Raw genomic sequence first — 17,206 nt, 5'->3', positions numbered from 1 at the left:
ATATGAACATTTGGCAGCCATGTAAGTAATTTTATTACCTAAATTTCACAAATAGTAAACTAAAGAAAGAATATGAATATGATTATATAAATAGGTTACTCTCATTGCTGATAAGAACTTGTCACTTCCTTCCGCTATCACTAAAAATGAAAAGGTTAAGAATGGCTCCCATAGCAAACCTGACTGGAAGCCTAAGTGGCACACACCAAAAGCAGCATTGTACCAATGATATATTTCTACCAAAAGACACGAATCTATCATGGGCCAAAGAACCACTCTCTCGATATTGATGGGAAAGGAAGAAAACAAACTCTGGCCACTGAAGTTGGCAAGAGGTATACACATATGTCAAAAGCAAGGGTAGACAGCAGTCATGCTAATATGGACAGAGGAAATCTCATGGGCCCCAACTCAGACAAAACAACAACAACAACAAAAAAAAAAACCTAGAGACATCTAAGACTGCAGAAAGTAGTCTTCCTCTAGGGGGGGCGTAATTAGTTATCCAGTACCAAGTGGTCAGCCCTGAAATCATGTACCTGCAGGCAACACTGGACTCAGCAGGTTGTTGGTTATGTTGGGGTCTGTGTGAGTGTGTGTGTGTGTGTGTGTGTGTGTGTGTGTGTGTGTGTGTGTGTATGCGCACGCGTGCGAGTGCGTGTGCTTGCACAGCAATAGCAAAGAAGAGGAGACCAAAAATTTAAGGAAGAAATAGGAGTGGGGTGAGCAGGACATGGGGGGAGCTAGAAGAAGGGAAGGGAATGGGAAATGGAGGACAATGATGTAATTTTATTTTAATAACAGTTTTCTAAAGCTATGGTAGATGCATGAAAATAGTTTTAGCCCCAAAAAGAAAAGCACAAAGCAGTGGCAATTATATGCTCTTTAGTCATAATTAATAATATATTACTTTATGCTACAGCTTAAATTTAGTTTTTAAATGTGCAATACCCTAGGACCACTAGTATTAAAGAAAACCGAATCCAAAACCTTCCTCCCCAGTGAAACCGGCTAATATGTAAGAGTCGGAGTCATTTTATAGTGACACATACACTAAGTCGTCACAAAACAAAACAAATGCACATCTCCAAGAAAAACTGGAGCAGAATGATCTAAGAAATGCAAATTAAACAGTGAGGGTGTCTTCCTGTCCTACGGCTTCCATCAAGTAAGAACGTCTGTGGATAGCTGGGTTTCAGCAGAAAGAGCAGTCCTAACCTCTGCTAATGGGGATGTGCCAATTGATGCAACCTGTGTGGCTATCAGCAGGAAACTACCTGCCAAGAACTGTTTGTACCTTTGACCTAGCAATTATACTAGGATCAAAAATGATCCCTAAACAAAACTCAACCGAAAATCTGTATATAAAGATATCTACTGTGCAGTTGTACTAGAGAGAAAATGAAAACTATGTGAATTCAAAATAAAAAAGAACGGCTAAAACATAGAACACCTAGTGTGGACAGGTATTACTATACAATGGAACTAAACAATGGGACAGTAAATAGCCACTAAAAATCCTGGTCCCAAAGAACAGTTTGCTTAATGCCAAAGCAAGGTTAAAGTATGAGTCCCAGTTTTGTAATAAATGTTGTATTTTCTTGGCATGTCTATAAATTGCCAGTATGTAAATTTTGAGACACAGGAAATGGAAAGGGTAATAGGGAAATAAACTATTCTCCCAAAGTATATTTACCCTCCAAAGTATATCTCCAATTTGTATTCTTCTAAGCTTTTATTCTTCTATCTTATGAATTTTCAATAATGAATTTTTATCAATATATAATCAGAAGAAAATTATATATATATATATATGAAAGAAATATAAAGATCACCTTCAAGCACAGCAGAGCAACAGCTGACAATCTGGAAAATGAATTCCACATCCTGTGTTCTCAGGACTCTCTTTTCACTGGTACTTGTTTCCTTTTCCTGCCTGACCCCACTCCTAGTTCCTGACACTGACCTAGGCCACACCATTTCACTAGCTCTCACCCAGCGATGAGCTGAAGAAACAAGTTCGCAGGAGCTGTCTCTACACTGTACTTCAGCCACAGAAGCACTTACTATGAGTTAGGAGCCAAGAGAAACCTTTTTGTGTGTGTGCTGTATATTCTCTTTGTGGTTAATGATGCTGATTGATAGTTATTTTAAAAACTGGCTTACTAAAAGATACAATCCAAATGCCAGAATGAACACATATATCAAAGCACTGTTTCAAAACATGAATATATAGAGACATCAATTATTGCGATCAAATGCTGCCTTAGAGAACACATTAAGAATGGTTCATGAGTGACACATAGTCAATATTGCAATCTGAGGCTCAAAGAAGCATTAAGACCTAGATGTCCCTCAACTGAAGAATGAACAAAGAAAATGTGGTACATTTACACAATGATTATGATTTAGCTGTTTTTTAATTTAAGTAATTTATTCAGATTATATCTCAATTGTTAACCCCTCATTTGTATCTTCCCGTTCCCCCCTCCCTCCCTCTTTCATCCTATTCCCCTCCCCTAGGTCTGTGTGCCTCATCCCCCACTATAAGATCTATCAGGTCTCTTCCTGGTAGCCTGCTTACTCTTCCGCTGAGTGTCACCAGGTCTCCCCACCAAGGGGAAGTGGTCAAATAGGGGACACCAGAGTTCATGTCCAAGTCAGTCCCTGTTTACACACAACTGTGGAGAAGACCATTAAGGCTGGTGGATCTGGACCCAGGCGGATCAGCTCAAACTACTGTACCAACCAAGGAAAACGCATGCAGTAAACCTAGAACCTCTATCCAGATCTAGCCAATGGACATCATATTTGGCTGGTTTTTTTTTTTAATGACAACATGAAATTTGCAAGCAAATGGATGGAACTAAAAAAAAAATAAATATTCCTGAGTGAGGTAACCCAGAGCCAGAAAGACAAAAATGGTATGTATTCCCTTATAAGTGGATATTAGCCATAAAGTAAAGGATAATTATGCTACAATCCATGGACCCAGAGAGGCTAAGTAACAGGGAGGACTCACGGGGGAACGCATGGTCTCTCTGGGAAAGGGGACATAGAACAGGTTTGGAGTAGGTTTGCAGGGGGCTGGGAGCTAGTGGGGATGGGAACAGGAGGGAGCAGGCAGGGGTAAGGGAGGGATGGAGGGAGAGAGTACAAGGAGAAATGACCGGAATTGGAGAGGGGGCACTTGGGGAACGATGTGGAAACCTAGTACAGTGGTAACTCCCTGGAATCTAAAAGCATAAATCCTAGTGATGGCGGATATGGAGCCTAAAACCAGGCAAGGCCTCCAGTGGTAGGACTGGGACACCAATCTCGACCTACAATTTGTCCTGCCTGCAGGATGTGCTGCAAGATGGTGGCAAAGAACTTGTGGGAGTGGCCAACCAATGACCAGTCTAACTTGTGAGAGTGGCCACCCAATGACTGGTCTAACTACACCCAGGCCATGAGAAGGAACACATGCCCAACACTGCCAATGAATATCAAAGAGACCTGGGATAAGCCCAAACACAACTGGCGAAAAATAAAAATAAATGAAATAATTCCTCGTGATTCATAGATTGGTGCCTTGCCCAATTGCCATCAGAGAGGCTTCATCCTGCAACTGATGGGAGGAGACCCACAGCCCACACCAAACATTAGACAGAGCTTGAGAGACCCTGCAGAAAAGGAGGAAGACTTATTTATAGAAGCCAGAGGTGTTGAGGACAAGAACACAGGCCACAGAATCAACTAAGCAGGGCTCATATGGGCTCACAGACGGAAGCAACAATCATGGAGCCCACATTGGTCTTCAGTGGGTCCTCTGCATATGTTATGGTTATGTAGCTTGGTGTTCTTGTGGGACTCCTAACAGTGAGAATGGGGGTGTCCCTAACTCTCTTGCTTGTTCTTGGGACCCTTTTCCTCTTGCTGGATTGCTTCACCCAGCCTTGATATAAGAGTCTGTACCTAGCTGTAGCTGTTATGTCATGTTCCCACGTTCAGTTGATGTCCCTGGGAGGCCTGTTCTTTTCTGAGGGAAATGGAGGAGGAGGAGGAGGAGATCTGGGGGAAAGGGGAGGTGGCAAGGGAACTAGGAGGAGTGGACAAAGAGAAAACTGTGGTCGGGATGTACTGTATGAAAATATAATAAAAAGAAAAATTTAAATGAAAGAAGCAAAAAGGGGGAGGAGAAGAAACATTAAGACAAATAGAAAAACATCTACATAGGCCCAAGGAAATTTTTCATCCTTTTTAGAAATGCCAAGGAATACAAATTCAATTAGATGAGAAGTCCACTCTCCTCATCATGAAAGAAAGAAAGAAAGAAAGAAAGAAAGAAAGAAAGAAAGAAAGAAAGGAAAATGCCACCAAGATACACAATAGCAGAAAAGAATGAACTGTCAAATCCAAAGAACGACTTAAGGAAGGTGAATTCAAATTCTGTCTGAAGGTGAGAAAAGCACTTCCATCAGCTGGAGAAAGAACAGTAATTACTCTTCCACACCTCACTATCACCTCCTTGTGCAACAAAACTTTGCACTGACTGCTTTTCAGATCTGAGCATTGTCCAAGGATCAAGAGAGGACTAGGAGGGGTGACCTTGGTTAAAGGTCTATAAAATCGTAGAGAAAGCTCTATTTGAATAGCAGACAGCATGGTTCTTAGAATAGTTTATTTAGCTGCTTCTAACACATTGATACTTAAAGATATAAATATTGTGGCTGCTGCTTTAATGAACCTTATAAAGAAGACATACAACTGCCAGTGAAAGCAATGAGCCCTCATCCATTCATGCCACCTGAACAAATGCCCATATGCATCCCTGGACACTGGGCCCAGAGAGAGAAAGCCACATTTGAGCCTTGTAATGAGAGGGCTGAAGCGAGCCTTTATAAACTCAAGTCCACCCCTTTTGTTATTTGACCTAAAGAGCCATCAGATTGTCTTCATTGTAATGAGGCACATTTGTATGTATGAGAGCTGTGATTTATTGATTCTCAAATCTCTTTTCCTCAGAGTCAGTTTAAAACAATTAGGATTTGCAAGCTGTTCCATAAAAGATAAGCACCCAGCACCAGGGGTGATATTTCACAAAGACTGACTAGTGCATGTAAAGTGGGTGATTGTGTCTTGTGTCTATGGCCTCCCTGTGCCTCTGCTGTCCCTACCCAAAGCAACTGTCCTCAGTGAAGATGGTCAAGGTAATGACACTGATATTGAGAGGGGAAATGTGTTTTAAACGTAATCATCAACCAAATTCAATTTTCAGAATGTATTTCTCCCTGTCTCAACAGCCATAGAGCTCGAGGGTGCAGTCCACCCTTCAGGTGAAAAAGTCACCAAGTTAGCAAAGGTTGCCATGTACAAATAGCTGTCAGTTAGTTGTTCCTTTTTTCTTTACATGAGTGCTCTTCTGTAAGTTCTCCCCTCAAATCTCTCAAACGTTTACACAAAACCAAAGCCAACCATCAGTCCAGCAGCCAGTTCCCACATGTGCTGAAAACAAGGTACCTGGTCCCTAAACCAGAGATACTCAAAGCAGGCCATTCATTCATCCTTTACTGCATCTTTACTATATTACAAATGAAAAAAGTCCAAGGATGGGGTCTACTCTTGGCATCGCAGCACAAAGGAGGCAAAGGTCAAGATACTTAACGGGTAACTAGAACCCTGGTGTAGGGAAAAGTTTGCGAGTGCTCAGTATGGAAGCAGTTGAGACCACAAAATAAACAATACAGCTAGAGGGCTGGAGAGATGGCTCAGTGGATAAGAGGACTGAATGTTCTTCCAGAGGACCTGGGTTCAATTCCCAGCACTCACATGGCAGTTTACAACTGCCTGTAACTCCAAGATCCGACATCCTTACCCAGACATACATGCAATGCACACAAAACACCAATGCACATAAAATGAAAAATAAGTTTTAAAATTGTTTTTAAAAATACATAAGAAAGGAAAGAGAACAAGGGGGAAATAAATCCCAGAAGGATTTCAACATATAAAAGGTAGTGAGAAGGAGCTAAGGAGAAAACTAGGAGACACAGTAAACATATTTAAAAAGCAACTTTCACCACACGTGTCTTTCTGGGTCTGGGTTACCTCACTCAGGATAATAATCTTATCTAATTCCAACCATTTGCCTTTCCATTTCCTAACCTTGCAGGTGGGATCTCTAGTGACGTTCATCCCCGTCAAGTTTTAGTACCACTCCCTCCTGCTCACATCCAGTGTCTCATGGGCTCATCTCACTTGCAGTCAGAGGCCCCACTGCAACCCACAGAGAACTGTCTCCAGTTACCGAAACAAGTGGCATCTCCCCATCCCTACACTCATTCCACCTTCATCCCAGAGCAGTGGAACCTATTGCTCAGTGACTATGGGTCAATTGTAGCCTAGACAACCACAAGTCTCTCTACCACCCAATGATGCATCCACATCTTCCCCAACAGGCTCTGGATCTCAAGCTTACAGAGGAGCACACTTCAAGTTTATGCCTTCCTTGGCTATTTGCCCTCAGGTGTGAGAATTCTAGGCTTACTCCATTCCTTAATGGGTCCTCCTATAGTTGATTGCATCAGGGTCAGCAAAGTCTTGCTATAAAGAGCCATGTCTCAATTAGCATCTGTACCTCAGTGCTGAAACACCAGGGCCAGACGTAACTTGGGGAAGACAGGGTTTATTTGGTTTACACATCCTGAATCACAGTCTGCTGAAGGAAGCGAAGGCAGGCATTCAAACCAGGCAGGAACCTGGAGGCAGGAGCTCAAGTGGAGGCCATGGAGGTGCTGCTTACTGACTCGCTCCTCATGACTTGCTCAGTGTGCTTTCTTATAAAACTCAGGACCACCCACAACAGACTCTGCCCTCCCCCATCAATCACAAACTAAGAAAATACAGGCTTGCCAAAAGCCCAATCCTATGGAGGCAATTTTTTTTTAATTGAGGTACTCACGTCTCCCGTGACTCTAGCTTGTGTCGAGTCGACATAAAACTAAGCAGCATAAGCTATAATGTATATTTTCAATCTTGTGAACTGTACAGTCTCAGAAACAACTACTATAACCTGCAACTATAGCTGAAGAAGATGACAGTGTAAGAGAATGGGCAGTTTGATTTGGCCAGTGGGTGGACTAGATTTGGCCTATGGAACATTTCTCAATTCATATGTCATGCTAAACTCTCCCTGTTGAACTTACTGTGGGGTAGCCACCTCCCTGGTTTAGAGGGAAAACAAGTGAACTGTGATGTAATAACAGACAGCCAAGTACGAAAAGGATTAGAAGGAACAATGCTTTGGGGTTGTTAGTGCACATATTAAAAGCAGTCTTGCCAGGCTATGATGGTGCACACCTTTAATCTCAGCACTCAAGAGGCAGAGGCAAACCAATCTGAGTCTCAGGCCAGACCCAGGACAGCCAGGGCTGTAAAGAGAAACCCTGTGTTGGTGTGGGGGGGGGGGGAGGGGGAAGCGATCTCATCAAAGCAATGAAAGCGAGGCTCCCAGGTCCCAAATAAAGAAGAAGCAATGGATAGAGGAAGTTATACGTGAACTTTTTTTTTTCTTTTTTGGATATGTTGAAAAAAAGGGGGGTAGGATTACTACTGGAAAGGATGTTTTCTCAAAAGATAAAGAAGCCTCAGATTGGGAAATATTTGGTACACTAACACAAGGCAGGCCCAAAATAGAAGAAATAAAACTGAATCCCAGCACTTCATGACAAGTTCAAGACCAGCCTGGGCCACACAGTAAAACCCTGTCTCGCAACTACCACCTACTGGCTAGAGTCACACACGCAAGCCACCCACTAGCTAGAGCAGAACAACACCATCTGAGGACTCACTACACTTTTTCTTGCAAACACAGTGGCATAGTTGCCATACGCTCTGAAGTTAGTTTCCAGCGTTGAAGCCTGCTATCTCTAATATGTTACAGGGAATGCGCATCGTTCTAAAGCAGTGGTTCTCTACCTGTGGGTCGTGACCCCCAGACGGGTCTCATGGCAGATATCCTGCATATCAGATACGCATATTGCAATTCAAAATCGTAGCGAAATTACAGCTATGAAGTAGCAACAAAAGTAATTTTATGGATGGGGACAGCACATGAGGAGCTGTATTAAGGAGTCGCAGCACCAGGAAGGCTGAGGACCACACTGCTCCAGAAGTATTTCAATTACAGCACCAGACAATCCAGTAAAGTGGTATGGCCAAGTTTAAGCCTATGGTCAGATGGTGGGAGAGGAGCACCCATACATCCTCCCCTCAGAGGACTAGGGGAGAGGAATTGGGTGGAAGAGGGAGGGAGGGCGGGAATAGCAAAATAGAAGCAAGGGGGTAAAAAAGGAAAAAAACAAGAAGATAAAAATTTGTCGAGTAGGCTTTAAAATTAAAGGTCAATATGAAATAGTCTTTAAAAATAAATTATAAAATAAAAAGCACCTGGCTTAATATCAGAGCACGTGATTAGAAAGCAGCATGCCAGAACCACACTCACTTAGCAACTAGCTATGACAGGTGTCCTATGTCGATTGGTAAGGCAAAACCTGTAACCAGGTGGCAGAGGTTCTATCTTGTTTACCCCTTATTCCATGACGCAGAACAGCATCTGTCATATTCATTATTTATATCTCAAGGAATTCCTTTTCCTGTTTTTTTTTTTAAAGTTTGTTTTATGTGCCTTGCTATTTTGCTTTGCATTAATGTACCACATGTGCAGTGCTCATAGGGGCCAGAAGAGGGCATCAGATCTCCTGAACTGGAACTACAGAGACTTGTAAGCCACCAGGTAGAAAATGAACCTGGGTCCTCTGGAAGAGCAGTCAGTGCTCCTAACCCCTGAGCCATCTCTCCAGATCCCAGAAAGCCCTAACAATCACTCTCTAATGTACATCTGCAAGCCAGTGCTATGGTCCACATATAAAATCTCCTGGGCCCCTTAAAAGTTACATATGCTAAAGGGCTAGTCCCAGCTGGCGGTGCTACTATGGGTATTTCTAGAACCTCGAGACAGGGCCTACCTAGAGAAACTGGTCATTAAAGGAATGACCTGAGTTAAACAGCTCTGTTCACCACATTCTGCATCATGATGCCCTGAAACCATAAGCCAAAAGACAGAAAAGGTCCAGAGAAATGGCTATGCTTACTGCCAAATCTGAGATGAATATGTTAAGCCCAGAATTACACTCTTGCATTTACTACAAATAAAATAGATAAACAGCACAATCATTCCCCAGATAGCACACCAGAATTAAACCCTCTGAGTGTGTGACTACCATGTGTTCCAACTCACCTGGGTTGACTGAAACAGAGACTGGCAGACAACAGGAACCCTGAGTTTCTTACATCATTTTGTTTAATTCAAACAATGTAACTTGGAAGACTAATTGGACACAGCCAATGTCTATTTGAAACTAACTGGGTTATTTTAAAACATGAATCTGAAAAAAGACTTCACTTGAAATGTCCAGTTTCCAGTTTTCTGGGGGGAAAAAAAAAATCAAAGAATCCATCAATGCTGAGGACTGATTTTCCCACAGGAGCATGGATACACACAGCACACCATGGATGCACACAGTGCATCAAGGATGCACACAGCACACCATGGATGCACACAGTGCATCAAGGATGCACACAGCACACCATGGATGCACACAGTGCATCAAGGATGCACACAGCACACCATGGATGCACACAGCATATCAAGGATGTACACAGCACAGGATGGATGCACACAGCACAGCATAGATACACACAGCACAGTCAGTGCACAATGGATGCAACAGCACAGTGTTGATACACATAGCACAGTATGGATGCACACAGCACAACATAGATGCACATAGCACATCGTGGATGTACACAGCACAGCATGGATGTACACAACACACCATGGATACACACAGCACACCAAGGATGCACACAGCACACAGCATGGAAGCTCACAGCACAGCATGAATTCACACAGCACACCATGGGATGGATGCATTCAGCGCACCATAGATGAATACAGCACACCAAGGATGCACACAGCATAGCATGGATGCACACAGCATACCATGGATACACACAGCACAGCATACCATGGATACACACAGCACAGCATGGATGCACACAGCACAGCGTGGATGCACACAGCACAGCATGGATGTACACAAGACACCCTAGGCGGTGTAGCACCTGGCTCACATGGTGAGTCACTTGACTGGCTCCATGAACTAAATCTGCAATCCTACTAAGGATTAAAATAAAATAAGACAAAGGTTATGAGTCAAACTGTGAGGAAATAATGAGCAGACATGCATGGGAGGTAGTCTCCCATACAGACCGGAAGGAAGGATGGTATTAGTGGTCTCCATGGTAGGCAGAACAGTAAGACTGACACTCTGGCAAGCATCTTAATTATCCATGTCTGCAGACTTAAACTGGAATGAAATACTGCTCCTTGCTTTTAAGTAAGCTACACAGAAAGGCTCTGCACTAACTTGAAGAAACTAAATTGGGGTGTTAATGCATTCAATTTCATGCAAAACCTTACCTCTATATACTTCTTTCCCTCCTACCTTAAGTAGTTAACTGCTAGCTATGAGCTCAGCCCTTAGCAGGATTTTAACTGTAGCGGCCTAAAGAGAAATGGGGGTGAGCCTGGATCGTGCTCTCTCACCTCCCCTATCTTTTCCACCTTACTTTCCTGGAAGTCTTCGAAGACCAGAAAGTGGAAGACACAGGACACATAAATGTCCCCAGTCTTCCAGCCTAGATAGAGCAGCAGACCAGCCAGCTGCACCCTACCAACTGAACAAGTCTAGCCACTAAGTATACAGCTTAGCTAGCCCTCTGTGGAGGCCTGATCGTTTATTGTTTTAAGTCTCCAAGGTTTTGTTTGTTATACAGCAAAGGCTAACTGTTATGTAACCACATTTTACTAGCATAACAACTGACTTGATTTGGTTCTGAAAAAGAGCTATTTACATAACTTTCCTCTCAACCCTACTTTCCTTGAGAAAACAGGATGGTCTCAGAATGTAGACCATAAATGTGACAGCCTCCCAATAATGGAAGGAATAAGGATGCAATGAGGTCAGAATACACACACACACACACACACACACACACACACACACTTAAGCAGGTAGTGTAACACATGACAGCCTATCATGTTCCGGGGGTGTGGGGAGAGCACCTATAAACATATAATCATTTCAGGGTCTTTAAAAAAAAAATAAAACAAGCTATTTCTGTGCATCACAAAGCATACTTGTCTTCTTAATGTTAAAAGGAAATAAGCTCCTTTATTTCCTAGTGAAGGAAACAGCTGTAAGAAAGGAAAGGACCTCATTGTGCCAGTTACCTTTAACTCGTACCCCACTTTAGAGCTTTCAAAGTAACTAGCATTTGTTCATGATTTCTATACCAATCCTGTAAAGTTGATATAATTACAACCTTACTTATGCTGTAAAGGACGATGGCAGTTGAGTCAGGTATGAGCCCAAAATTACTTTGTTTTAAAAACTTGCACTAAGAACACTGGAATCTAAGTCCCGTACTTGTCTAAGCCATCAAAACAGCTCGCTGACCGGCTCCTTCCCACTGCATCCACGACTGAGTCAAGGTTTGTGAGTCAGGAAGGCAAGACCCCAGCCAGCCACCCTCCTCACAGCCCTCACCAACGCCATGAAGCATTCTCTTGTCCACTCTCCCCACTTAATTCAATCTACAGCACTTCAGGCATAAAGATTCTGTCTGGAATCTAACGTACATTCCAGACAGAAGAAGCCTTTCCTTCTCACAGCTCTGAAATCTTAGAGGTGCGTATCTCAAATAAGACACTTATCAAACATCCCCATAAAGTTTTGGCTATTTGTACCACGGAACTCTTGTTCAATTACTCAAGCATGTCAAGTCCTCTCACCATGAGGCCAATGCTGGTCTTACTTCCTTGTACCTTCTTTTCACTCTCTGGATCTTTCTCAAGAACCACATTCCTAACCATCCATCCTTGACTCTTACTCCCCCATCAAGATTGAATTCAGAAGAAATGCCTTTAGGAAGCCTCCCTTCTCTGCAGAAGCCCATCTCTGGGCCCACTGTACTCAAGGTGGCTATTGCCCCAACCTAGCTCAGGCAGCTCTGACTGGTATTTACTATGCATCCATGAACCCTCTAAATGTCAACCAAGACTGCTTGATTCATGGTTTGCTATGTTTATATGTGTTTTGTCCCCACAAAAGTTTATTTGCTGGAAGCCTGAGCTCTAAGATTGGCTCCTTAGAGGCAATGGAACCTCCACATCAGTGGTTCTAACCTTCCCAATGCCGCGACAACCTTCCCAATAAAGTTCTTCATGTTATGGTGACCTGCAACCGTAACATTACTTCATTGCTATTCCATCACTCTAACTGTACTATTGTTAGGAATCAAATATGTGACCCCCCCCAGAGGAGTCATGACCCACAGGTTGAGAACCAATATCTCTAGGTGATGTGAACTGGGGGGAGGACACTTAAGGACACCCTCAAAGAAGGGTTCATCTCCAACTCCCATGAATAGGTTACTGGGCAAGTAGATCCTTGTAAAGCCAGCTTGTCATTGTCAGTGGCTTTCCTGCTCCCTCTCTCACATGGCCTTCCCTGACCCACTCATGCATACCTACCTTCCAGGATGTGACACATTCCTAACTCAGGGATGTGTAACAGACCACACGGCGATGCTGTTAGGACTCTGTGAGAACTAGAACTGTGAACCACATAAACCTATTTCAAATATTCTCCTAAAGAAACACTAGCTGGATCAGATAAGGTTGGAGCCCAGCATAGTAGCTTCTATGAACTGGACCATTATCAAATTAATTTGCAACTAGATTTTTTTTAATTATCCTGTCTTAATTAATCCAGAAACAAAATTCAAAGTACGAAGCTTTACAAATAATAATAAGTACTACTTAAGCAATTATTAAATAGAGAAATTTCATTAACAAAGGATCTAAATTAATTATTTGATGTCTTAAATAGTGATTGAGGCACATACTATTAATATGAATACTAATATATGATATTAATGTGAATACTAATGCTAATGCCTATTATATGGTAAACAAGGCAGCATTTCAAATTTATGTAGCATATACTAAAACTCACTAGTGACTGGATCAAACCTAAGTTTACTCAGTTATTTGAGAAATAGTTTGACCTTACAATGTCATTTGCAGCTACTTACGGTCTTCAATTGCCTGTACTATCAAGCTCTCAACTCGAAATTCTGTAGTATCTTCTGCCCCTGAGTTCTTCAAGCAGAGAATTTCCGCAGACCAGTTAGTTGCTGCTCAGGAACAAATCCATTTTGGGCATTTAAAAGCCTTCCCCTGCCCACCACCAAGCTTTTCTTTTTTTCTACAATCTATAAATTGACTATGCATCTTTTAAAATAACAATCATGGTCCACTTCTTGTGCAATGTTGCTCCTCATTTGAAAGAGTCTAGCTCCAGCTCAGCTTTAGTTCACACAGCCATTCATGTGTGCGCTCACTCATTCCCTCGGCAAACCCTACGCACACCGCGGATTCTAAATGTCCACCAGCTAAACAGATTCGTGTACCCACGAATGCTGCCTTCTCCAAAATCCTCCAGTCACAGTATACAGATTTATGTTGAGGGTTATTATATTAGTCATAAAAAGATGAATATATGACAAAGGCTTGCTAAATCTCTTAAGATCATTCCTAAATACCATAACAAGACATAAGAAGCAAAGGAAAAACTCAGGATGTTTACATTATATGAGAACTGGGGGAACAGTTAGCTCTCAAAAAGCACACAAAAATAATAACACTCCAAGAGTAGAAGGCACAAAGGACACATAAACAGGCAACTCACAGACTATAAATGTCCCTAACAAATGCATAAATATGACTCATCTCACTGAAGAATTGCAAATTAAAACAACTAAATGGTGTCCTTGTTTATCTGTTTTGGACAGATGAGCAAAGCTTTCCTGCTCAAGGTTGACAAGGGTTTCCTCTGATGTGTGTCCACACATGTAGCACACCCCCCAACACACATACACAAAATTATAAATAAATAAAAATGTGTTATCTATAAAACTGAGGAGCTTTTCTAGAGGATAACTTGGAAATATAATGTTTATTTAAGTATTAATTAATTAAATATAATGTTTAGAGCCTAGAAAAGGACATTTAGAACTAAAAGGTGCGAGCATCCATCCCCTTGAAGAGAAGGGGTAGACAAAAACACCCACAACAAATGTGAGAAGGCAGGTACACGATGCCTACAGTATACATAAACCCTAAAATAAAATGAAAGCTTATATGCTTATTTAAAGCTCAATGCCTTTTTCTTTGCTCGGGGCAATTGGCTTGTCTCTAAAACGGGAAGCATTCTCTCAGGAAACAGGTAGCAGCCTGGCCTGTACATCAGGCACCATAGAGGCTAGAGAAGGGCATTTAGAACTATACAATATTGTTTTGATTTCAATATGATAATAATTGTATGTTCATTGTCAATGGTGGTGTTATATTTCCCCTGTGAAAGAGGTCAAAATGAAACAGACCTGGATAAAAGAGAGACTGCCAACTTAAGTCAGTCCCACTACATGGGAATAGCTCTGAGACTGGCTGAGACACGAATGTCTGCACACAGCCAAAGCTTCTTGCTGGTTAAAGAATCCCCACGATTTATTATCAGATGCCATTCTTTGTATGGCAAGCATGAAGATTTACAGATGTCTTTCTTCTGCTCAGAGAGCAGAGGGCCATCTTTGGTTGTTCTGTTCATCCTGCACACCTCACCTCGTACATGTATAGTATTGGGACTGCGTAATGCTTATGAGAAGTTATGTGTTTTCAGAATAAAAGAACCGGACAATGATGCTGGGTCAGACCTGACAGGATTCATTCCTCCAGCATGCTGAGACGCTGACATCCTGCATCCTTCAAACTCCAGCCCGAAGTGCTTCGGTTGCTGTTCCTCATCAGAGAAGGACAGCTTCAAAGTACGCTCCTGATCCCAATTGACCCAGCATTTCAGACTGTCCCACACAGGACTTAGCCTGGAATTTTTAAACATTTAGAGACTGGATGACAAATACTATTCCTAGCTTGCTTAACCATTTTTTCCCAATTTTATCTGGACCACTACACAGGTATTATTTGCCCCAAATCAGCCAGAAGAAACTTTAAGAGAAAGAAGCCCGTTTTCCTTAAGGGGGGTTGGGTAGGTTTTTGGTCGCTTTCTTGGGCTACAGATGTTTATTGTCATTGGGAGTTGGTTATAAGCTATTATTGGTCTTATTCATAAAGAAAACAAGGTTAGACTCAGGGATTTCTCTCTTTTCCTTTATCTTTCTTTCTTAGGTATGGAGAGAGGGGTTGAAAAAAAAGGGGAGACTATATAAATATATAGGATGATAGGACAAAAAGGAGATTATTCAATCTACTTCTCAACTTAAGGCCTTAATTGTTACTCATAAATAAGGTTAATTTTAATTCATTGATATAGAATTTTGTATATTGATACAAAGTAAGTTTCATTTTGATACACTGAAATAGAACTCAAGTTTAATATTATTCTTCACACATTATATTTCTACTCTAATATGAGGTATTGTACACATACAACTCAATTAATAAATGATTTATTTCCAATACGCTGATAGTGCTATTACAGGCTGTTTAGGATAATTAAGTAATACAAGTCAATTGTTAATTGATCAACTCATGGTCATGTCAAGTACATGAATATACATCCTAGGTTTAATATCTAGATATGATTCTACAGATAGATGACGTAAAATAGTTATGGTCTTCAAAAACCTCAGAAACCTACAGAATATGGCACTTTAAAATTTTTTATTATTTTGAGGATTCTTTGACAATAAGACAGGTTAACTCCTGGCAACAGCCAGCCTACCTCAAAGAAGATGATGAGCATTGAAGAAACTCTTTGTGGAGATGGCTTTGAGTGTAGCAAAACAGCCACTTGGCAAAAATGTCCTTGTATCTGCTATAGACAGAATTCTGCCTAAAATGGGCAAGCTTGGATGCAGGCAGAGTCAACAGCCAAGCTCTACCAAAACAGAGTAAGCAAGTCCTCAATGGTTCCTACTTCACAAATATGTGTGTCAGATATACTGGGCCAGAAGGCTGAAGATGATGCTCCAACATTAGAGTTTTGGGTGACTGTTCAGGCAGCAAACTGTCTCTGTCATTTTTTCATTTTGGAAGATGCTAACCAGAACTTCCTATTTACTCAGGTAATTAAATTTATTCCTTCTCAAGTCTCTGATGGGGTTGAAGACCAGATAGTTTAGTCTTACAATTAAGCTTATAGCTTTTTAGGGATTAAGAAGACACTTTTAAGTCTAGATAGATATTTTTAGGTTGATAGATATGAGCTTTGATAGATACTGATTTGGGTTCAAAACTTTAGACTCACCAAAATAGAATAAATAATATTTCTAAGGTTGCCTTTTGATTAAACATTATGTATGTAAGTCTTACCTATTGGTTTTTATAATTTTTCACAATTGTTCTTACTGTATATAAGAAGAACGGCCTTTTTACTTACACAGAAAAGGGGAATTGTTGGAGGTTGGTCTGATGTATTTTGATGCTAATTACTGTTTGCTGTCTCTGTGAAGCACTTGTACCTTGCCTAAGAGCCTAACCTGTTTGACCAATAAAAGGCCATCACACCTGGACAGGGCAAATGGGATAGGTTTGGCTAAGGTTCCAGGGCAGGGGGAGACAGAATCTTGGGAAGGAAGAGAGGAGAGGTGAAGAAGGCTGCACCATCAAGGGTTAACAGTGGAAGAGAAGCACATGGCCGGCATGGATGGAAACTTGGCCCAGATGATGATAATTGGCAAGTATTTGAGATTATGGGAGGTAGCTTGATAGAAATTATTAGAACCAGATGGCATGGGATTGGGACAGGTATCCCATACCTGCCCGACTATGCGAAGTAGTTTAGGGGGTTAATATCTGCCCTGCCCCAGGTTAACTAAGGCTATTTTAAAATATAACAGGTGTCTGTGTCTGATTGCTTGCTAGCGGGTTAGAAAATACTGCCATAATAATAATTATAGGCCCAATAATAAACAGTATTAGGTCACACAGCAACAAATAAGTATATACACCTGCCTTGACTCAGAAATTCTGCTTCTATAATTATTGTCTCAAGAAAACAAAAGTGTGTGTGTGTGT

The 17,206-nt window shown here is 41.5% G+C and overlaps 1 protein-coding gene across 4 annotated transcripts in view; it reads right to left on the bottom strand.

Moving 5' to 3' along the window:
- The window catches only part of CEP128 (centrosomal protein 128), a 361,366-nt gene that overhangs the window by 341,163 nt on the left and 2,997 nt on the right, over window positions 1–17,206 (bottom strand). The gene's annotated exons all lie outside the window — the stretch shown is intronic.

This window comes from Acomys minous (assembly GCF_964271855.1).
Source record: "Acomys minous genome assembly, chromosome: 8".
Lineage (NCBI taxonomy): Eukaryota > Metazoa > Chordata > Mammalia > Rodentia > Muridae > Acomys > Acomys minous.
Note: the sequence above shows the minus strand (reverse complement) of the source record. Positions and strands in the feature narration are given on the sequence as shown.